The sequence below is a fragment of the Podarcis pityusensis genome, assembly GCF_964106645.2.
Source record: "Podarcis pityusensis genome assembly, chromosome: 15".
NCBI classification, from domain to species: domain Eukaryota; kingdom Metazoa; phylum Chordata; class Lepidosauria; order Squamata; family Lacertidae; genus Podarcis; species Podarcis pityusensis.
Window position 1 is genome coordinate 30323304 of NC_138040.1, and position 23156 is coordinate 30346459.

The 23156-nt window shown below is 45.9% G+C and overlaps 1 long non-coding RNA gene across 1 annotated transcript in view; it reads right to left on the reverse strand.

Moving 5' to 3' along the window:
• LOC308464557 overlaps positions 1 to 23156 on the reverse strand; it is a 44447-nt gene that overhangs the window by 7459 nt on the left and 13832 nt on the right. Inside the window, exon 2 of the long non-coding RNA XR_013980094.1 lies at positions 2836 to 2959. This is a non-coding gene — a long non-coding RNA (uncharacterized lncRNA). The remainder of the gene's footprint in view (positions 1 to 2835; positions 2960 to 23156) is intronic.

Below are 23156 nucleotides of genomic sequence, written 5' to 3' on the forward strand. Positions count from 1 at the left end.
TAATGGTGGGTACCTAGAGGCAAAAGGAGTGGAGCAATGAATGTGATTTTTACCTTTGTGCAGTAGGCTAGTTTCTACACCCCCCCCATCCTCCATGCAGACAAGCAAGAGGTGTTACCAGAGTTCAAAGGCACATTTCGTCCAGGCAAAAACTGAAACAGGGCTAGGGAGGGGTTTGGCAGTTCTGAAAAGAGTTCTGAGGGGCAGTTAGAGAGACCTGGAGGTTCCCCACCTCTGTCTTAGGGTGACTGGCTGATATTTCATCCATGGGAGCAAATAGATGGAGATCTCTCTGTGTTTTTGAATGGTATGTTGTTTGCTATCCAGTCAGTGGTGTAGCACAGGGGTGGCTGCCTCGGGTTCAAAATTGTTAGGGGGAACAAAATTTCTTTTCTTTTATTCTTTCTGAATGTTTTTATTTAGTTTTACAAAAGTAAGCATCAAAATCATGCCACACATCAATAAACACAACAATAACAACTGCAACAAAAGTCACCACTCTCTCACCTTTGTATGTAACAATGCACATTACACAAAATTTCAACACCCAGTGCTGCTTCAATACAGTTGTGTATGCTTCCATCGCTGGGCTCCATTGAAAATGGCTTCTCCATGTAAACCAGGAAGTGGCCTCTCCAGACAACAGATCAACTCTTCTTTTTTTTTATCTCTGTGGCTGCGATCTCATGGGTGACACAGATGCCATTAGGCAGTTGAATGTGCATGTGTATGCTGTCCATTTCCCATTCCCCCTCCATGCAGCCCTGGGTACAGGCATCCCACGCTACGCCACTGTATCCAGTTCAGGAAATGCTATGCACCAGAGCTTCAAGGTTGCTGTTGCTTCAGCAATGACTTGGTTTAGACTGAGCTGCAGGCACCACCTCTTTATGGTTGTCATCCAGGCTGTTGCTTACTTGAGCTTTCCTTTCCTCCTAAGTAGGCACATCTGTAGCTAATTGGGCACTTCTCCAGTGGCCCAAGAGCTCCTGCTTGGTGTGTCATCTCCTCTGATCCTAGAGGTAAGGAATGTGTGTCTAGTGTTGGCTGGGAACCCAGGCAAGTGGTGTGAAGACTTTAAGTCATGTAGCTAAAAGGTATGAAGGGTTCCTGCAAAGCTCTCTAGGGTATGTGTGGTCCTCCCCCCCCCCGCTCCTCCTCTGAGGTAACGTGAGGTTCCAGGCCTGGACAGGACTGAACCCTGACACATACTCCATCAGTGCTTTGGGGCAGTGACTTTGGGTGCTTTCCAAATGTCACTCTGTTGGAGATGGGGTCCAATCACACACTGACAAATTCAGGTTGCACAATTAAAGTTGATTTGGTGTTCTTGTGTAACAAGCCTGCTTCCCCTTAAAAAGAGACTTTTTTTTGAAAGGAAAATAATGGAGAAATGCATTGGAAAGAGTGGGATGACAGTTGCTTAAGATTTTGTAATGCAATCCCACAAACAGATCCAGATGAATGTTCAATAAGCAGCTGGTGTGGAAACTTTGTGCAAACAAATCAGTATGAAAGAGCAACAAACAGGTTGACTCAAAGTGACCACTCTCATTTATCTACTTATTTGGTCTAGGTTTTAGAGGCTGGGAATTAAGTAATGAAAGAGCAAGTATATTTATTTGATTTGGAACAAATCTTATTTTGTTTTGCTGATTCGTTTCCTGTTTCGAGCCTTTGAGGCAAAGCTCAAGATCAATCAGATCAATCAATGCATGAGCCAGGGTAATAAATACTTCCCCCCTTTCCCCACAAATATTTACAACCAAAGTTTGCTCAATCATTCCAAATTCAAGACACCTGAAGGAAACTTATGCAAAACTTTCAGTGGTTTTTTTAAAATGTGGGACAATGTTATAATTAACACTTTTACCCTTTTCCATAAATATCAATAACAATAAATAATATCAGCTTCAGAAACGTGTTCCTCTTTAGTATTGCGCCTTTGTCCTTAAATTATCCTTGTGCAACATCTTTAGAACTGGCTGGAGGGGGCCCCATCTGGGAAGTACAGTTTGTTAAGAGTGCTGAGAGTTTTTAGACCAAGTATTCCCTGGGAAGACCTCCCCGAATTGTTTAACCATTCTGGACATTCAAACTATGTGAGGGGAATAGAGGTCTCCTAACAACTCTCAACACCCTTAACAAACTACACATCCCAAAATTCTTTGGAGAAAGCCATGACTATTTAAAGTGTTGTGATACTGCTTTAAATGTATAGTGCAGATGGTATCGGAAAGAATACAACCTGCTGAACACAAAACAGATGATTAAATTTAGATCTTAGAATCATTTGGTAACTTCCTAATGTCTTGTTCTGCCTGTTTGTTTCTGCTTTAAGTCTTGGATGTTTTCTGCATGCTTAGAATCACATTTAATCACACCTTTGTGATCTCCAAGCAGTATAAACAGTAGCTCTTGTGGATGTGTTTCTGCTCCTAAACAGCGCAGCACATTATGGGTTTTGTAATCTTAAGCTAGCACAAATAGCAAAACACTCAATAAGAAGCACTCAATAGATACTGTGCAGTCCATCTGGATTTTGGTGAGCCTCCTCTAATTTTGGAACACAATTGAAAAGCTAATGTAAGCTAAAACTGTGCTGCCAAGTTGTATTTTCGATAGAGTTTAGCAGCAACTGTTGATATGCTCATAGCAGATGGAACTTAGATTCTCCACATTTATGTTGGTCCATGCAAAATGAGAATAAGCCCTCAGTTCTGGTTTGTTTTGTTTTCTGTACCAGCCAGTATCAAGGAAGACAATATAGCAAATCATTATAATGTACCTAAGCAATAGTGTAGTGCTCTACAGAGATTAAAAGTGATCCCTTACCCTTTCAGTAATGAGTTCATGCCCTGAAGGACGAAGTCTTGTTGTCCTTATCCCTGGCCTCTTTTGCTACAACCGTTATTATCAGCTGTAAATGTTTCCATGAAGCATTAGGTGTTTTGGTCAACTGTAATAAAATAATTCTGTATAAGCAATGATAGTGCAGTTGTTCCCAGAATATTTCCATGTCTGAAAAGTCTTACTTTCAGAAAAATGTTTCCAAATGGTGCTCCTGTCAAATTGAGAGTCATGTGGTTATGTAAGTAAAGTGTTAAACATAGAACAGGGATGCTACCCTGAACTCCTTGGATAAATAAGGGATAAAATGTGATTAACAATACAAAACAAGTACATCTGGGGTCTCTTGTGTCAATTCTGACTTTCAAGTACATGATGCATCCTCATTATATATTGAGTCTTGAATTTACACATTTTATTAATTTATTTTCTGTACTTTATATACTGCCATTTACTGTAATAGTATTGTCAAGTTCAAGTTCCACGTTGGATCTTATGGAGGAAGAGGTGAGGCTGGCCAGAAGTTTCAGGACCACGGATAGTTCCAAGTGAGCAGTTTGCTCTGACAAAGGTTGGGAGCAGACTGTGGTCCAGACTTCTCCAGGGCCAGCCGTTTGGTCTGTGGTCCAGACTTCAAGGGTCAACCCTCTGGCTTGAAGACAGGCAGCCCTCCTCTGTTCCATAGTTACCTCCTTGGGCCATAGCTACCTCCTGGACTGGTGAAATGTAGTGGGAGGCATTTGTTTGCTCAGACTCAGGGGAAGGTGCCTGTGAGGGCTCCTGTCCATCAACTGAGGCACATAGCCTCTTGATCTCCATTCCTATGCCTGATCCATTTTCTTACACACACACAATTTAGCTAAAGTAATCCTATAAACTAACTTTCCCCCCCTTTCATGTCAATCTCCTCAAAGCTCATTGTTTTACCATTTGCTGTGAGATCCATTTTAACTTCTAGTCTATTGTGAACACTGCAAATCACATGATGCAGTGCAGATGTAAGAAGCTCAGTGTGGATCTGAAATGTTTGGGGGGAATCTATGACATACCTCTGGATTAACAGAACTTGGATGAGAGGAATTTTAAGTTTTTGTGTTCTCATGCTTCTCTTTGAGCAGCACAGCAACTGATTTGACATGCAGGAAATTATCATACGAGCAACACCGGAGTGTAATCCGTACTCAGTGAATTCTGTTATAATTTATACTCCTTGCTTCTTTTCCAGTGCTTCGGAGGCCAGAACAAAAACTGAGTTAGGGATCACAGAAGTGATACAAACAGTAATCTCATTGGATGAGAAAATCTGAAGCTCACTCAGCTATCTACAGTGGTACCTCGGTTTAAGAACGATTTGGTTTACAAACTCCACAAAACTGGAAATAGTGTCTTGGTTTGAGAACTTTACATCGGTCTAAGAATGGAATCCGAATGGTGGAAGGGCACCGGTGGCGGGAGGCCTCATTAGGGAAAGCGCACCTTGGTTTAAGAACGGTTTCGGTTTAAGAACGGACTTCCGGAATGGATTAAGTTTGTAAACTGAGGTACCACTGTATTTAGGAAAGGGTGTGCATTGACAAACTTGTATCCATTCTTGCTGCCGCCACTTAGTATTGCCCACACTTAACACATAGGACTACACACCACACTGAAATTACACTGTGCCTTTAACCTCCTGTTGTAACAAAGAAGTGGCACCTGAGTTTACTTTTTTCCTCCTTCCTCCCATTCCTGTTGCCTTTTGTGTCATGTCTTCTAGCTTGCCAACCTGCCTTATCACTGACATTTGAGAGCTACTCTGGGAGCATCTATATTGCTGAGGAGTGCGTTAAATGCTTATAATGTAATAGAGCACCAAAGGCACATCTCTATTGGAGCTTTGTACAGTCTTAGCTCAGCACAGAAGTGCACAAGGGAAAAATAATTTCATTTTCCAATTAGTTTTCACTTTAGGCATTTAATTCATTTAGTTTTCCAGTTGTTTCAATTGCATCCATTTCATTTTTTGTTTCCCCCCCATTGATTTTCATGGGAGACCTAGTTAATGTTCTGCTACCAGTAACTTGGTCTTTCTCATCCAAATAGCATGACATTGCTGTGAATTCTCTTATCCCTATAGGGGATTGGATTTCAGATAGATAAAGGATCCTTTTCACTGCCCTCCCCCTGCCCCACATCACATAGCATTGTGACCTGTTGCAGTGACTTTCATATTTTTATCCCATATAAACAAATGTATAACAGATTGGAGAAAAAAGAAAGAAAGAAGGGATTTTCACTTAGAATGCATTTATTTATTTTCTTGAATGAAACAAATGAAATCCATAGGGCTCATTCATTTCATTCTGCTTTCATTTTCAAAATTAATTCATACCATTAATTCAGTAGTGTTACAGCCAAACTAGAAGTGCAGGAAGTCACTTTATGATCTTATCTCCTCATTCATACTTGTTGGCACAGAACAGAAAGAGAGTTGGGCAGGGCTGGGCAATGTTTGACTACCCAGATATGGCTGGATTAAACTCCCATCATTCTTGGCTGTTGGCCATGCTGGCTGGGATGTTGGGAACTGGAGTCAAACAAGATCAGGTGGGCAGGTTGCATACCCCTTCTACAGATAGAGTAAAACTATTCCAATAGAAGACTATCTACTGTAGTATTATTTTGGTCCATATCCAAAGGGAATATGTTTGGTTTTTTCTTCTTCTTCTTCTTCTTCTTCTTCTTCTTCTTCTTCTTCTTCTTCTTGCCACTTTCCTTTCAACATGGAACCAAAGTTGGCATTCATATGGTTTTCAGGCTGTCAATTCCATGCAGGAATTTACCAAACCCAGACCTGTGTAGCTTCAAAAGGTTCAAGCCCATGTCCCTTCATACCAGCCTTCCTCTGTGGGATAACCACCCTCATTTAACCAACACTCTTAAGTCTAATTAACACATGAAGGGGTTAAGATCATAGACTAAGCTGTCCTGCCAGGCTTAATTCACTTCAGTATGGACGAGTTAATCAAATGATTGCTCCCCTCCAGTAAACCTGAGCAGCTCAGTGTGTGAAGAGGCTTAGCTGGTTGTTGCAGCTCAAACCACTTGGCTCTTAAAAGCCACTATAATTTAGGAACTTTCACCACTGTTTTACTGTCTGTGTAACGTTTTCTGAATGCTGTATGGAAAAGCACATGAATCTGATCTTTGGAGAATTTGTAAACCATTTTTAACTTGCCAAATGTGTGGTCTTTTTTATGCTAGGTGGAAGTAGGAAACTTTTGAATAAACTTGGAAGGATATATATTATAGGTATAACAGTCTACGTTTCCATGCTTTGCTGAATATTTTGTGATTCTAAATCTCTGCTGGAGTTCTCTCACCAAAGAGTACTTGCCCCAAACCTTGATCTTGGCATCCAGGGAATTCGCCTTTTTATACTCATTTTTTCCCTTGCACCAACATCCTCAACCTGGTGCCCTCCAGGTGTTTAGGACCACAGCTCCCATCATCCCTAGTTAGTATGGCCAATGTAGGGCATCTGGTTAGGCAAGGCTTCTTTAGCTTGGGACCCTGGTTCAGCCCTGGTTTTTCACTGTGTCTTCTCAATGCAGGACCTGGAAGTTCTCAGAGACTGTGGCAGAGAAAGGAGAGAAAACAGATGGAAGGCAGAGCTTTCCAAGTTTTGAGAATATTTTCTGACTTTCAGCTTTTCTGTTAGATTAATCAAATCTGGTGTGTGGGGTGTGGAGAAGACGGGTGGGGGTGGGGATAAGAGTTCTACTGAACCTGTGCCTTTCCGTGTGATTAAACAGAACAGACCCGCTACTGTGGAGTGTTTTTGCCATGCAAAATGACACACAAATAATAGCAACTTAAGGGAGCTGACATCTCCAAGCCTCTTACGAGCCTAATTCCGTATATATCTTAATTCAACATAATGCTTCCATGAATAGGGACAGAGCTAATTCTTGCTGAACTTAATTTACATCAGTGTCTAGTCTGGGAGAGCATTATGTCTTCCAGCTTCAATTTGCATGACTGGCAAATGGGCCCCCCAGCTCAATGGGAGGCCTGGGCAACCTGATCAGGCGCCAGCTTTTGTTAGCAGCTATTTAGAAGAAATAGGAAGGAGAGGTGGAGGAGGTGACTGCTGGGAATCATATATATATACTCCTGGTATATACTCCTGCCTAACTAGGTTCTGTGTCAAGGATTCCGAAAGGAGCGGCAGTTGTATATTTCACATCGACAGGTGCTATTATTATGACATGATGTATGTCGTGCCTTTTGCAAGCCTCAAGGCGTTGTTAGCAAATTACAAGCCATTAGAGCCAGGCAGAGCTCAGCAATTTTCCTTCTCAGGGGGATGTGCAAATATTCACTTTGGTTCAGGTCCAGCTGAGTTTGCCTCCTCTTCTACTTTGGCTTTGATTTCCTTCTTTGAGCTGAAAACAACAACAGCAAACTAGTTGTAACTCAAGAAAATCCATCAGTTTCCATTGAGCTCTGCGTCTTTTGTTCAAAAGCGGAGGCTTGGATTTCACAAAGCCATAATGAAATCTGCATGTTCACTTGAAACTTGCTGGAAAGGAAACGGGAGGATTGTCCCAGAAGCTGATAGTTATCAACTGCATAAAGATCACCAGAATCATTTTCAGTGACAGGCTGTGTTCACAATTCTGTTTATTGTGTACTCTCTGTGTTTCCACTTTTTGGGTTTTAATCTGTGTTCGCACTATGGCAGTGGCGTAGCATGGGGGAGGGTGGCTGTGACCCCGGGTGCATTTTTTGGAGGAGGTGCAACCAGGAGCCCACATGACAGAGTCCCTCATTGGAGCCTGGCTCCATTGTGCAAGAGAGCTCAAAAGGTTTGCACCGGGGGGGGGGGTTCAACTCTTATTGTATCTTTCTCAACATGGCTATTTAATGATGTCAGTTTGTTTTGGTACTTGAAGTATATTCTCCCTATGCATCCTCCCTATGCCCTTTGCTCCCTACCCCTCTCCTTGGAATTTGTTCCTGCCTAATACCTCCAGGGAGGGATGCGGGTGGCGCTGTGGCTTAAACCACAGAGCCTAGGGCTTGCCGATCAGAAGGTCGGCGGTTCGAATCCCTGCGACGGGGTGAGCTCCCATTGCTCAGTCCCTGCTCCTGCCAACCTAGCCATTTAAAAGCACGTCCAAGTACAAGTAGATAAATAGGTACCACTCCAGCTAGTTCGCCAGAAGCGGCTTAGTCATGCTGGCCACATGACCCGGAAGCTGTACACCGGCTCCCTCGGCCAATAAAGCGAGATGAGTGCCGCAACCCCAGAGTCGGTCACGACTGGACCTAATGGTCAGGGGTCCCTTTACCTTTACCTTTAAGACATCCAGGAGCACTCTGTTGGAAAGGAAACACTTTGGCAAACTTGGAAGATAAAACAAAAGATGAGATTATTATTATTACTGCTACTATTATTATTAATCCAGAATCCGGCAGATAGAGTGGTGACTGGGAGTGGCTGCTGAGACCATATAACATTGGTCCTGAAAGATCTACATTGGCTCCCAGTACATTTCCGAGCACAATTCAAAGTGTTGGTGCTGACCTCCCGGGCGTTTGACGGTTCATTGATCCCTGTGCCACCACTGTGCTCGCTTCCCCGCTGCCACCAACCCGTTTCTCTTGGGTACACACTGAGTCCAGACAGTTGTTAAAATTAAACCAATTAAACAAGTTTATTTTATAAGCATTAACAAGTTTATGGTTTCAGATAATTTTTCTTGACAGTTTCTTAACCTTAGTTTTACTGGCCTATACCTTCCTAATACCGTCTGTCTGATTATCTCAACTGTCTGACTGACTCCTCTTAACAGATTCTTTCACTCTCTCACATCAGACTAACTCAACCCACAGACTTATCCTCCCTCTCACTTCTCTAACTCCAGACTTCTTAACAACTCTAACCCTAACTCTAACTCCTCCCCTTGGGTTCCTATAGGTTAGTCATTTTACAATTAGTTAACCCTTTCCTTATGAACCCAGTATGATGACACACACCTAGAAGGGCAAACGTCACACCCTCCCATCAGATGTCAAGGAAATAAACAACTATCCGACTTTTAGAAGACATCTGAAGGGAAGTTTTTAATGTTTGATGTTTTATTGTGTTTTTAATATTCTGTTGGAAGCTGCCCAGAGTGGCTGGGGAGGCCCAGCCAGATAGGTGAGGTATAAGTAATAAATGATGAAGATGATGATGATGATGACGACGACCATTTAATACGACATCCCTATTTTTATCAGAGAAATGTTGAAGGGTATGCATAGGTGGGGTTAATTCTCTGGAGCCTCAGATCCTGAGACTTCTGAACGCAGGCAATTCCAAGCTAAACTGGCATGTGCCTTGTCGAGATTGCTCACTGATCTCCCTTCTCCAGTCTCCCCTTTTGCTGTTGTTTCAGATTTGGGGAACTGCCTCTAAATGTGCGTTCCTCCCCGCCCCCGCCCCCTGGCACTACACCCTGCGTATGTAAACTGCTTTGTGCTCCTTAAGTCACGTGAATCTAAGTGGGATGGCAGGTTCCCTGGCTGCAGCCTCCTTTCCCTTCCCTAAATCCTGGCTGCAGAGGAAAAGCGAAGGAGGAAAACCTGACAGCATCCAAAAGTTTGCATCTGTCAGATCATGTCGCAGCAATTCCTTCTCATTTTAAAACCAATTGTTTCGAAAAGTGGTTTGGTTGTTAGAGAATAAATGTGTTAGCATCTGGCGTGCGCATGTACTAGGGAACAAAATTCTTGCCTACCTTTTAAAATGCTAATAAACTCCCCACTTAGTGTAGCTGGGTCTTTTCTTCCTCCACAGTCTTTTAAATGTTTGGAACATTTGTTCCAAAGAAAAGTACATGAAGAGAGACCTTGGGATTTTCTTTTCTGGTTTGTGTGTGCGCACATTCGTGTGCATATATATGTATGATAGAGGAGATCATTCCTTCTTAGGTACTGGATTCTTATCATTCCCCAAGACTCACAATGGGAACAATATTCTGAACTACCTTTCTGACAAACAATCACATTGAATTATTCATTGGGTGTGTTTTTCACATCCTTTTAACAGCCTCCGCAGAAATGATGCAAGTTGACTCCTGACACAATAAGCAGCAGCCATCTGTTCACACAAGCATCTCCCCTCCCCACAAGTTTGTTAGCAAAATCATTCAACTAGCACTTCTGACCCCCCTCCCCCCGCCTTGATGTGATGCTGAGGAAGAGCAAGCATGCAGCAACTGGGACTCAGATGCAAATTCTGAGATTCAGTTGCTGGTGCCCAATGACTGGGGATGCACAGGGTGGGGAGAACTTGTTAAAACAGCTGATCTGTACTTTGCTTTCCAGAGCAGGAATGGAAGGATCTGTCAATTTTAGTTCTCTTAGTTTCTCACTTTTCTGATCTTAGATTCAGTTCTCCACGTTCTGCAACATTTTCTGATTTTGTATTTTGTCTTCAGTATTTTAGTGCAAACACATTTTCATATGCTGCTTTGACTAATATATACATTTTTTATCTGTCAATTTCACCAATATATTCAGTTTTATGCACACTTTCCCCGAATATATGCACTTCCGTGCACATGGTTTGGTAGGTGAACTGTATAGCAAAAGTTGGATGAGTGTGAATGTCAAAGAATAGCTGAGTTTTAGTTCTCATGTTGTTTCTGAAAATGTGAATCTGATAGATCTGGCCTCAAATGAGATGTGAATTAAATCCCCTGCAGCCCTACTCGGGATACAAACTCTCTTGCCAACAGCCAAAAGGATATGGAAAAAAGCAGAATTTCTCTGAACTTTGGTAGAAAGATCATGGAGTTGGAGAGAGGGCTTTAGTCAAGTAAAGTTCAGCCCCCACCCTGATGTTGTTGAATTATAACTCATAATCCACACCAGGCTTAGCCAATTGTCAGGGCTGATGAGGGTTGTAGTCCAATAATATCTGGATACCCAAGATTGAAGGACACTATGTCAGTTTTCATTTCTTGGTACAGAAAGTATTGATCTGATGTGCAGAGATCTTTCCTATTCTACTTAATCCAAGAGGCTTCTGGAAGCTTCTCTGTGTGAAAGAAGCAAGCAGAAGGTTCATGATGTTTGGGTTATTTCTTCAGAGAAGATGAGTGCAGGTGGTTTAAACTGGTTCTCTTATCTCTTTCTGTCAAGGTCATGGTGGCTATAATAATAGGCCAGAAGGAGCCTGGGTTTCATCTTTCTCTTTCTGCCTCTTTTCCTTCTGGTGTGGTGTTCTGTACATAGTATGCTATAGGGTTAAGGTTTAGTCTTACTATAAGTTATTGGAAGTTTAAGTCTGCTGCACCTGGATTACTTATGGACAGTGCCAATTCTGAATGTATTGGATCTGTAACCATTATGCTCATTTGCCTTCAGTAGCAGTAAAGCTCTGCCTCTGGTCTATTTCTGGGAATCCTGCAAGTGTTTACTCTGCTAACTATACACTGGAATCTGCTCTGGATCAATATTGAGTAGAATTTCAATTACACACTAATCAAGTCCAACCAGAGATAGTGCATCCCCAACAGATGTCTGTCCCACCTCTCTATGAACACCTCCAGCAAGAGAAAAGTCACCACCACTCACCTATGGTAGTTGGCAGTGCTTATTTCCTGGCGGTGCACAGCGATACACTGTACCTCCACCTTTGAGGATGGGTGGGTGGGAAGATGGCAGGAAGGCTCTCAGACTCCATCAGAACATTGCTCTTTCTTCCCCGAATCCAGGAAACATTTGCCCAGCTTAGGAAAGGAGGCACGATGCTCTGACAGGGTCCTGGAGACCTGCTGCCTCCTTCTAAAAGCTGGGCGGAAGAGGCCTCTTCACTTGGGCAGCAGGTGGGTGGGCATGCGAGGAAGCATCAAGCAGCTAACCTGCCATCACCGTCCAGCCTTGGTATCAGGCCATGCCCCTCCTCCATGCGCTGACCCCTCCCCCTGCTTGCTGGTGAGTACCTGCACTTTTTTTTTCCTAGGAAAAAAGCACCAGTGGCTGGTTTCATTGTCAAACTGTGTGCCACCCATCGAGGCATCTCGCCTAATAGCCACCCAAAATTTGCTCTCTTGCAACTTATGCCCAGGTGAATATATATTGAATATAAACTTCATTATGAGATGGGACTATCCATAATTATAAGGAATGTGCAGCAAGCTCAAGATTTGGTTCAGATCCCAGTATGATGCTTTGGGAGACAGCCTGCCTCAGACCACATCCACACCACGCACTGAAAGCAGCGTCATGCCACTTTTAAAAGCCATGACTTCCCCAAAGAATTCTGGGAACAAACTGTAGTTTGTTAAGGGTGTTGATATGTGTTAAAGGGAAAGGTAAAGGGACCCCTGACCATTAGGTCCAGTTGTGGCCGATTCTGGGGTTGCAGCGCTCATCTCGCTTTATTGGCCGAGGGAGCCGGCGTACAGCTTCCAGGTCATGTGGCCAGCATGACTAAGCTGCTTCTGGCGAACCAGAGCAGTGCACGGAAACGCCGTTTACCTTCCCACCGGAGTGGTACCTATTTATCTACTTGCACTTTGACGTGCTTTCGAACTGCTAGGTTGGCAGGAGCAGGGACTGAGCAACGGGAGCTCACCCCGTCGCGGGGATTTGAACCGCCGACCTTCTGATTGGCAAGCCCTAGGCTCTGTGGTTTAACCCACAGTGCCACTCGCGTCCCCTTGATATGTGTTAGGATACTCCTATTTCTCCCACAGAGCTGCAAGTCCCAGAGTTCCCTGGGAAGAAGGACTGGGAGAGAAAGGGATAAAGAGGGTCTCCTAAGGCCTTTCAACTCTTCATCCATTTTAAACAAAAACCAAAAACCACGAGCTAAAGCCTGGGCAGCCCACCTAACTTTTAAGTTGTCTTCATTTGTAGCTAACCATCTCCTCTCCTTGCACTGAAGTTGGAATAGCTTTTCCCAACTCTAATAAGTATGTTAGTAGCATCATCTGTTGCTATGGAAATGATGTGCTAAAATAGCCTCTTTGTTGTTACATGTGCCACATTAAATGCATTTTCACAGAGTGATGGGGTCCTTCTCCTTTAGCAGCCACCCCAACCTCCAGCAGGATAGCTATCAAAACAGGCCCAACTGGGGAGCGAGAAATCGCCATCCCTTCTCGCAGATGCTTGCTTGAACCAGATACCACATCGAGGATGGAGAGAACTAGATAGGATTTTAGTGGTAGATAAACCTGTTTTTGTTTTGCTCTGCCTTTCAGTGCTAGTAGTATCGCACTTGTTACTTTTCAGCTATGAGAGGCTGTCAGGGAACTGCCATCGGAAGGAAGGGAGGTGAAAGGGCTCACACAGGTTGGGAGAGACTCAGCAGCTGAAGAGGGAACCAGTAGGGGGAGAGGAGGTGAGCTGAGGGAAAGTGAGCTGGAGGGATGGCTCAGAGACACTTCCAGCGAAAACAGTGGGGAGGTTTCAGGACCTCCTGTAGGGACACCCACTCCTCGCCGGAAACTGTCACGCAGAGAGTCCAGAAGACGTGTTTCCGTTAAGGAGCTTTTATGTTGGAAGCGATTCCGAAAGCAACCACTGTCGGAATCTGCCAGCGACTGACGGAGCCATGTTTAAGGGGCTCCGTTACAGACAGAGGTTTGCAAACTTGACCAAACTCTGAGGGACTTGGATTTTACACACAAGCAGCTCATCGTCCCATCACAGCATTCCGACAGTCTCCGTGAGCAGCTTGTGCAGGAGAAGGCATCATGAGCAACCCAGCCGGAACCGGAGAAGCAGGAGCTGGAGCGGGTCCAAGCCTGGAAGAAAGGTACCGGGCGTTGGAGGTCCAGCTAGCGCTGCAGACGGCGAGGCTCGAGGAGAGGAGGGCTCAAGATGCAGAGAAGGGGAAAACCACCCCGCTCGCCAGAAAGTTGCCAGGATTGGTACAGAAGTTTGGGGGGGAGCCCAAGGACTATCATACCTTTAGGACAGAGATGCAATATGCCCTTAATCTGCAGTTTGATGACTTTCCCGACGAGGAATCGCGGGTGGCTTTTGTGATTGGGCATCTCGAAAAGGGGGCGAAAGACTGGGTGAGGCCCCTGATGGCAACGAATAATGACATCCTGAAGGACACGAGGAAGTTTTTTCGTGCCATGGATCTGATGTTTTCCAGCGATATTGAGCAGGGAGTGGTACGCAGACAGTTAATGGCGTGCAAACAGGGGAGCCGATCTGTTCGTGAGTACTGGACTGAGTTTACCATGTTGATCCATAAATTGGGGTGGGATCTATCGGCGGAACCCATTCAAATGCTCTTTGAAGAAGGGCTTTCTTCGGCTGTGAAAGACGAACTTTCCCGGGCGCCCAGGGCGGAGTCTATGGACCAGCTGACCAAATCAGCTCTGACCATAGGAGCGCGCCAAGAGGCGAGAGCCTTGGAGAGGCGGGAAGGGAAGGGGGAACGTTGGAGGGAGCTTCGCATTCCAGAGATTCCAGAGCCACCGTTCCCGCCGGGAGAGCCGATGGAAATTGGAACAGCGCGCGCGCGCGCAGTTTCAAAGCCCAGTGAAGAGCGGAAGAAGGAGGGGAAGGGCGCCAAGAAATGTTATCTCTGCCAACAGCCAGGTCATTTTGCCAGAGTCTGCCCCCAAAGAAAGGAATGGCAAGGAATGGCGGGAGCTGTTGGGGAGAGGGAGGAAAAGGTACCGGAGCAAGTAAAAGCCAACGCCTGGCTGCCACCGTCAGGGCACAGCAGCCAGGCCAAAGAGCAGTGAAAGTGCCCACGCCGGAACCTCCTAAACCCGCCCTAGTGATAGAGGTGTTACTAGAGCTGCCTAACGGACACCCACTAAAGATAAAGGCGCTATTGGACTCAGGCAGCTCCTGCAATTTCATGAGTAAGGGGTTTGCTGCTGAGCACCAGATACAGACTATCCCTTTAAGTAACCCTTTGCAGGTGACCACGAACGATGGAAGGGAGCTGCTGGGAGGAGAAGTCAGCCAGCAGACTGTCCCAATGATAATGAGGGTAGCAAGACACACTGAGCTAATAGCGTTTAATGTGGCTACCTTGGGAGGAGCTCCCATTATTTTGGGGATGAGCTGGCTAGCGTTACATGATCCGCTAGTGGGCTGGCATCAGAGAGTGGTCTCCTTTGGGTCAGCACATTGTCTAGAACACTGCAAAGAGCGGGAGGCTCAAGGAGGGGCCAGAGCCACTCTAGCAGGGACGGAAGTAACGGAGAAGGGGAAGGTTCCCCAACAATACGCCGACCTGAGCAACGTCTTCAGCGAGAGGGAGGCAGACAAACTACCCCCACATAGACCCTTTGACTGTCAAATCAATTTACTCCCTGGGGCACAGCTCCCTGTAGGCAAGCTGTACGCCATGTCAGACAGAGAGATGCAGGAGCTAAGGGAGTTCATTGACAAGAACCTGAAGAGAGGGTTCATCAGAGAGTCCAGGGCGGTGGGGGGCAGCCCAGTGTTTTTTGTGGATAAAAAACACACGGACAAACCTAGACTTGTAGTGGACTTCAGGGCCTTAAATGCAGTGTCAGAACCAGTGACTTTCCCGATGCCCAGAATTGATGACATTTTGACAAGGGTCAGGAAGGGAAAGATTTTTACTAAACTGGACCTGAGGGGGGCGTACAACCTGATATGAATAAGGAAGGGGGATGAATGGAAAACCACCATGTTCACCCCTTTGGGGGCATTTGAATATTTAGTTATGCCCTTCGGCTTACAAGCAGGCTCCGCGTGCTTTCAATCGTTTATGAACCACGTCCTGGGGCCTTTGCTTTACAAGAATTGTGTGGCCTTCTTAGATGACGTGTTAGTATATTCAGAGAATGAGGAGCAGCATGTAAAAGACGTCAGGGAAGTGTTGGGCAGACTGCAAGCCAATCAGCTGTGGGTGAAGCTAGAGAAGTGTCAGTTTCATGCCAAGGAGGTGGAATTCCTGGGGTACCGCTTGTCGGACAAGGGATTGGCCATGGATCCTGGCAAGGTCCAAGCGGTACTGGAATGGAAAACACCGAAAACAAGGAAGGATGTGCAAAGATTCCTTGGATTTGGAAACTTCTATCGGAAGTTCATCAGAAATTTTGCCCACTTGACGGCGCCCATTACGGACTGTCTCAGCAGTAAGAGGAAATTCGTTTGGACGGCGGAGGCGGAGCGAGCTTTTGAGGAGCTGAAAAGGGCGTTCGCTTCGGAAGAACAGCTCCTGCATGTGGATTTACAAAAACCGATGCGAGTGGAAACGGACGCATCAGACCGGGCTGTGGGGGCGGTGCTTCTGCAGCCTGGCAAGGAGGAGTCGGAGTGGAGACCGTGTGCCTTTTTTTCGCGAAAGCTGAACAAATCTGAGAGGAACTACACGGTGTATGACCGAGAACTACTAGCCATTCATGAAGCGTTCAGGAGATGGAGGCATTTATTAATTGGGGCACAACATAAGGTGCAAGTGTGCACGGACCACAAGAACTTAGAGTATTGGAGAACGGCACGAGTGCTCAACCAACGGCAAGTGAGATGGGCCCAGGAGTTCTCCAAATTCCACTTTGAAATTTGTTATGTGCCAGGTCCAGAAAATGTTAGGGCGGACGCTCTCTCACGCAAACCTGAATATTTGGAAGGGGAGGGGGCACCCGAAGAGAGACATGTCATCCCAGAGGACCGCTGGGTGTGTGGGGCGGCATTGGTGGGGCAAAGAGAACTGGTAGAGGAAACAGAGAATGATGAATACGCCCAGAATAAGCTCAGAGGTCTTAGGGGTGAGGGAGAGGAACCAGGGGGTTTCGAGGAAAGAAATGGAGCTTTGTATTACAAAGGGGCACTGTATATCCCTGAAGGAGACTTAAGGGGGAGGGTACTCAAGCAGTTGCACGACAGCCCCACGGCGGGGCATTTTGGACAACACAAAACCATGTGGTTGGTCACCAGGGAATTTTGGTGGCCTAAGGTGAGGGAAGATGTACGGGAGTATGTAAGAGGGTGCGAGCAATGCCAGCGAGCCAAAGGGGAGAGGCGGGCGCCGGCGGGGCTATTAGAACCCTTACCAACTCCAGAACGACCTTGGGAGGCAGTGTCGATAGATTTTATGACTGATCTGCCGAAGTCCAAGGGGAAAACAGCCATCATGGTGGTGGTAGACCTACTAACAAAGATGTGCCACTTTGTAGCCTGCTCGCATGCAGTCACGGCGGAAGAGACAGCGAAGTTATTTGTAGAACACATTTTTAGGTTGCACGGAGTGCCATTGAGGGTGGTCTCAGACAGGGGAAAACAATTTACTTCCAGGTTCTGGAGGAAGCTCATGAGCTTACTGCAGGTGGAGGTCAACTTTTCGACTGCCCGGCACCCTGAAACCAACGGGCAGGCGGAAAGAGCAAACGGTGTCCTCCAGCAATACCTGAGGTGTTATGTCAATGACAGAGAGAATGACTGGGTAGAAAAGTTGGCGCTGGCGGAATTTGCCTACAACAATGCCGAGAATGTGTCCACAGGGATGAGCCCCTTCTTGGCTAATTATGGGTGTCATCCCAGGGCTTTCCCAGGGGGAGAAGGGGAGAGATGGAGCGTCCCGGCAGCCGAGCATTTTGTAGAAGAAATGGAAGCAATCCATCGTCAGCTCCAACTCAACTTAGAAAGGGCGAAGGAAGAATACAAGAGGCAGGCAGACAAGAACCGAAGGGAAGGTGAAACCATAAGGGTGGGAGATAGGGTGTGGCTGTCAACCCAAGGGTTGCCGTTCAAAGGAGGTTGTAAGAAATTAAGACCCAGGAGATTGGGTCCCTTTGAGGTCATTCAACAGGTCAACCCAGTGGCTTTCAGGCTCCGGTTACCCAACCACATGAAACTGCACCCAGTATTTCACAGGTCGTTACTGTCACCGTATGAGGGGGGACGAGAAGGGATGGCCACTCGGGGACCGGTCATAGAAGAAAGGGAATGCAGCAGCCATGTGGCAGAAATCCTCGACGCCAGGTGGAAGGGGGATCAGGTGGAGTATTTGGTAGCGTGGGAAGGAGAACCGGAGTCAGAAAACACTTGGGTAATGGCAGAAGATATCAATGACGAGGTATTGATAGAAACGTTCCATCAAAGGTTCCCAAGGAAACCTCAGCCTGTGGAGAGGTTCCGGAGGGAATACTTTGGGACCACCGATGAGGAGGAGGAGTTGGAAGGATTCCCGGACTCGGAAGGGGAAGGGGAGATGGACTCTGAGGAGGAGGAGTACTTTGAGACCAGGAACCGCAACAGGTGGAGAGAAGTGTTCGAGACATCGGAAGATGAAGGAAGTTCATTCCGGGGTTTTGCCTCCTCACCGCCCATAGAGGAGGGGGCGGGAGGGGGTGAAGGGGGCCCTGGAGGGGAGGTGGATGTCAGGGAACTGCCATCGGAAGGAAGGGAGGTGAAAGGGCTCACACAGGTTGGGAGAGACTCAGCAGCTGAAGAGGGAACCAGTAGGGGGAGAGGAGGTGAGCTGAGGGAAAGTGAGCTGGAGGGATGGCTCAGAGACACTTCCAGCGAAAACAGTGGGGAGGTTTCAGGACCTCCTGTAGGGACACCCACTCCTCGCCGGAAACTGTCACGCAGAGAGTCCAGAAGACGTGTTTCCGTTAAGGAGCTTTTATGTTGGAAGCGATTCCGAAAGCAACCACTGTCGGAATCTGCCAGCGACTGACGGAGCCATGTTTAAGGGGCTCCGTTACAGACAGAGGTTTGCAAACTTGACCAAACTCTGAGGGACTTGGATTTTACACACAAGCAGCTCATCGTCCCATCACAGAGGCATTTTGAAACACACCAATTTGTAATTTTAATATGTGTATTGTGCATTTTGATACAGTGGTACCTTGGGTTCAGTACTTCATTCGTTCCTGAGGTCCGTTCTTAACCTGAAGCATCACTTTAGCTAATGGGGCCTCCCGCTGCCGCCACGCGATTTCTGTTCTCATCCTGAAGCAAAGTTTTTAACCCAAGGTACTATTTCTGGGTTAGTGGAGTCTGTAACCTGAAACGTATTTAACCTGAGGTACCACTGTATTACTTATTGTATATTTGGCAAGATATTGTAACCTACCCAGCAGCCTTTTGGTGAAAGGCAGGACATAAATGGTGTACATCCATATATACTGTTGAAGCCTATCTTTTGTACTCCTTTTTTTAAAAAAAAGTCTAAATGGAGTGCAGAATACTGTACATTATTCATAAATGAATCAGATTTTGTTCAGTAGTATGTGGCAACTAGAGGTATTTGGCACTGCCAGAATCCAGCTTTAATTGGCACAAGTCTTATGGCTTCCATTGAGCAGCCATTTTAGAAAGATTTCCACAAATCAGTTCCAAGGTATGAGGTGGGCACCACTCAAGTCCATGGTGCAATGCTTCCTTGCACACAGACACACCCAAGTGCAGTGAGTGTGGTCATTTTTGCTTCTAATCTACCCTGATAGGAAGTGGGGAGCAAAGTAGCACAGGGCAAATGCATGGCTAATACGCAAGATGGCTAGGCTGTACCTCCACTGTCGGAGGCAGTATGCCTTCTGGAAATGTCAGGTATGGAGAGTGCTGTTGTGCTCGAGTCCTGCTTGTGTGCTTCCTATAGGCACCTGGCTGGTCACTGTGAGAAAAGAGTGCTGGACTAGATGACTCTTTGGTCTGTTCCAGCAGACTGTTCTTACGTTCTGGGGAGTAGCTAGGGGTCTTTCCCATCACTTCTCTCCTGAGCCTTTGAATCTGAGGAGCTGGCGATGGAAGCTGGGGCTGTCTGCATGCAAGATATGTGCTAACCACTGAGCTATGAACTCCTTCCACCACTCATAAAGGTAAAGGGACCCCTGACCATTAGGTCTAGTCGTGACCGACTCTGGGGTTGCGGCACTCATCTCGCTTTATTGGCCGAGGGAGCTGGCGTGCAGCTTCCGAGTCATGTGGCCAGCATGACTAAGCCGCTTCTGGCGAACCAGAGCAGCACACGAAAACGCCGTTTACCTTCCCGCTGGAGCGGGACCTATTTATCTACTTGCACTTTGACATGCTTTCGAACTGCTAGGTGGGCAGGAGCTGGGACCGAGCAATGGGAGCTCACCCCGTCGCGGGGATTCGAACCGCCGACCTTCTGATCGGCAAGTCCTAGGCTCTGTGGTTTAACCCACAGCGCCACCTGCGTCCCTTTCCACCACTCATGTTTTCTAGCAATTCCCTGCATTGGCACGTCAGGGGAAGGCTGAGTTAGAATCAGGAGGGGCTGATGCACGTGCTTTTTTTTTTTGAATGTGCAGACTCTTGGCTTTCATTGCCTAGTTTTTGTTTCCCATTTTCCATTCAACAATGAGGAGGACCCTAAGGGGGAGAGTCACCTAGGATACATCTCCACACTCCCATTATGATCCCCGGGCTTCATTAGCTGAGCAGATAAAAGTGCATAGCTGAGCAGAGCTGGCTCACATCATGAGGGCCAGAGAACATACAGAATTCAGAAGGCTTCTGGGAAGCCTTTTATACTCTTGGGGTGGTAGCTCTGGGATATGCAAAAAGCTTACAGTCGATACAAGCACGGTGAGCTAACAACGTGAACTCTGTGACCCAGGAAGGTTCTGGTTCAAATTTCTTCTCTGTCTTGAAACCTGCTCTTATGGCATGTGAACCTATTCTTATAATTACAAACTGTAATGTGGGACATGGACTTAGAGTGATAACCATTTTTTTTTTTAGGAGACCCTAAGGAGTTGAGGGATCCAGGCAGGCAAAAATTCATATCAGATAATTGAGGCTGCCTGCAGGTCATTTTCCTTACCACCTCTGCTTAAAGGCATTATGATATTCTCCCTTTGATTTGACTTGCTGAGCTCCCCATTTTTAAGTTTTGTGAAGTTATTGAATGGGTTAGGAGAGGGCATAATCAGGCACATGCCAAGGCCCACACCTCTGTAGGGGCCCACTGACAACCCCTCAGGTCTCCAAGCCCTCTCCCTCCTTCCTCGTTTTGCTTGTTCACCTGCAGAGACAAGGGAGAGGAGACAGAGAACAGTTTCTGCGTTCCATGTGTAGCTCAGTGGCAGAGGTCCAGGAATATGTACCTGTCCCATATGGAGTTCAAACTTGCAACCTTGGCATTGTCAGCACCATGCTCTAACCAACTGTGCTATCTAGGCTGACATGCCAGGCTGGGAATGTCCATGTCTGAAATCCTGAAGAGCTGCTACCAGTCCGTGTAGACCATGGGTGGGCAAACTAAGGCCCGGGGGCCAAATTCAGCCCAATTGCCTTCTAAATCTGGCCCGCGGACGGTCCGGGAATCAGCATGTTTTTACATGAGTAGAATGTGTGATTTTATTTAAAATGCATTTCTGGGTTATTTGTGTGGCCTGCCTGGTGTTTTTACATGAGTAGAATGTGTGCTTTTATTTAAAATGCATCTCTGGGTTATTTGTGGGGCATAGGAATTCGTTCATTCCCCCCCCAAAAATATAGTCTGACCCTCCACAAGGTCTGAGGGACAGTGGACTGGCCCCCTGCTGAAAAAGTTTGCTGACCCCTGGTGTAGACAATACTGAGCTGGGCGGCCCAAATGGGTGTGGCTTAGTATAAGGCAACTTCCTGTGTTCCTTCTTTCTGGGGATCTAATGTAGAGCAGCAGATTATTATTATTTTCCTTTTGCCAGTATTTGGGGAGGATATCAAGACTTCAGAGAGGTGTTTTCATTTTAAAAGAAGTTCCAGTTCATTTCAAAGGGGACTTCCTTTGGGATGCAATTAGCAGCAGAAAGGATGGATCTACATTGATGTGTAAAGACATTATTAAATATAACATTATATAACTCTCAGTGCAGTTTCCCATTGTCGAAGGCTCACTGCTCTACAGCACTGTCTGGTGTTACGTTTTATTAATGCTTTTTTAGCATTATAAATGACCAGTGTAGATCGGCCCTATGTCAGCATTCTGTAGCCACGGAACTTATCATTTAGATTTTTAAACTCTTCCCTGTTGTTGGCATCCATCTGTCTTGAGAGACAATGGAGCGAGCCTCGAGGGGTGAAGTCAAACCGTTGCATCAGTGGTTTTACATCTTATGTAAAACTACAATACATCTTATTGTTAAAATAATCATCATTATCACCTCAACATGACTGGATTTCTTACCCACCCTTCACTATAACAAACCAAGGCAGGTTGCAACAATATAAAAATACAATTTAAAAATCAGATTTAAATATTACAGTCAGAAGAATGGAGAGTCCTTATCTATATACCTACCTACTTATTGTCAGATGTCAAAGCCACGGTGTCTGCAGTATACAATCAAAGCTATACAGTGATGGTTTTAGATGCACCTCCTTGGTGATGGAATTCCACAATGTAGGAGCTGCCACTACCCAGAAAATGCCCTCCCAGGTCAACATTCCCCACATGTCCAAGGCTGGTGGGGCTACCAAGAGGGTCCCTCTGCCAATCTTAGCACCCCAAAGGGTTTTTAAGGAAGGAGTTGGTCTTTAAGATATTTGGGGTCTAAATCATTCGAGGCTTTAAAAACCAACACGAGCACCTTTGTTTCAAAACAGGGCTTATTTGAGCTTTATAGGGATCCCCAGGCAGTAATCTGGCAGCTGTGTTTTTTGGATCAGATGAAGTTTCCAAGTCACCTTCAAGGGCAGCCAAACATAGAACGCATTGCAAAAATCAAATCCAGAAGTTACCAGGGCATGGGAGTGCAGTGGCCAAGTCATCTCTGTCCTAAAAGGGCTAGCAACTGAGGCCACCTGAGCATCCAGCGACAGCACTGAATTTAGGAGTATCCCTAAGCTGCAGACTGGCTCTTTCCAGGAGACTGCAGCCCCATCCAAAATAGGCACCTGCCCTCCCAGGTCCAATAACTCAGAATACTTAACACATCTGTCTTACCAGGATTCAGCTTCAATTTACATGACAGCAACAGGGGCGAGTACTATTGATGACTCCCTTGTTAAGCTTGTTATGTGAACTGATTACGATAATTTGATGTTATGCTACTTATAGTACTACTGATATTAACTCTTCAAAGGAAGTACGTCCACAACCAATTCTCTGATTACTCCCCCTGGTATACCATCAATAGTAATCATACTACTGTGCTTAAGATGGAGTTATAATTTCATCCAATTAGGACTGATTTGCCCAATCATTTTTACACAGTCAATACGTGTTAATTCCCTTCCCCACCCCCTTTCTGTGTGTTTTTGGTATGCTAAATCCCGTTTCAATGTTTGTCAGGATCATAACTCACCATATGAGTCCAGATGAAACATAGGTTCTCTTGGTTGTCTCTCTGAAAGTG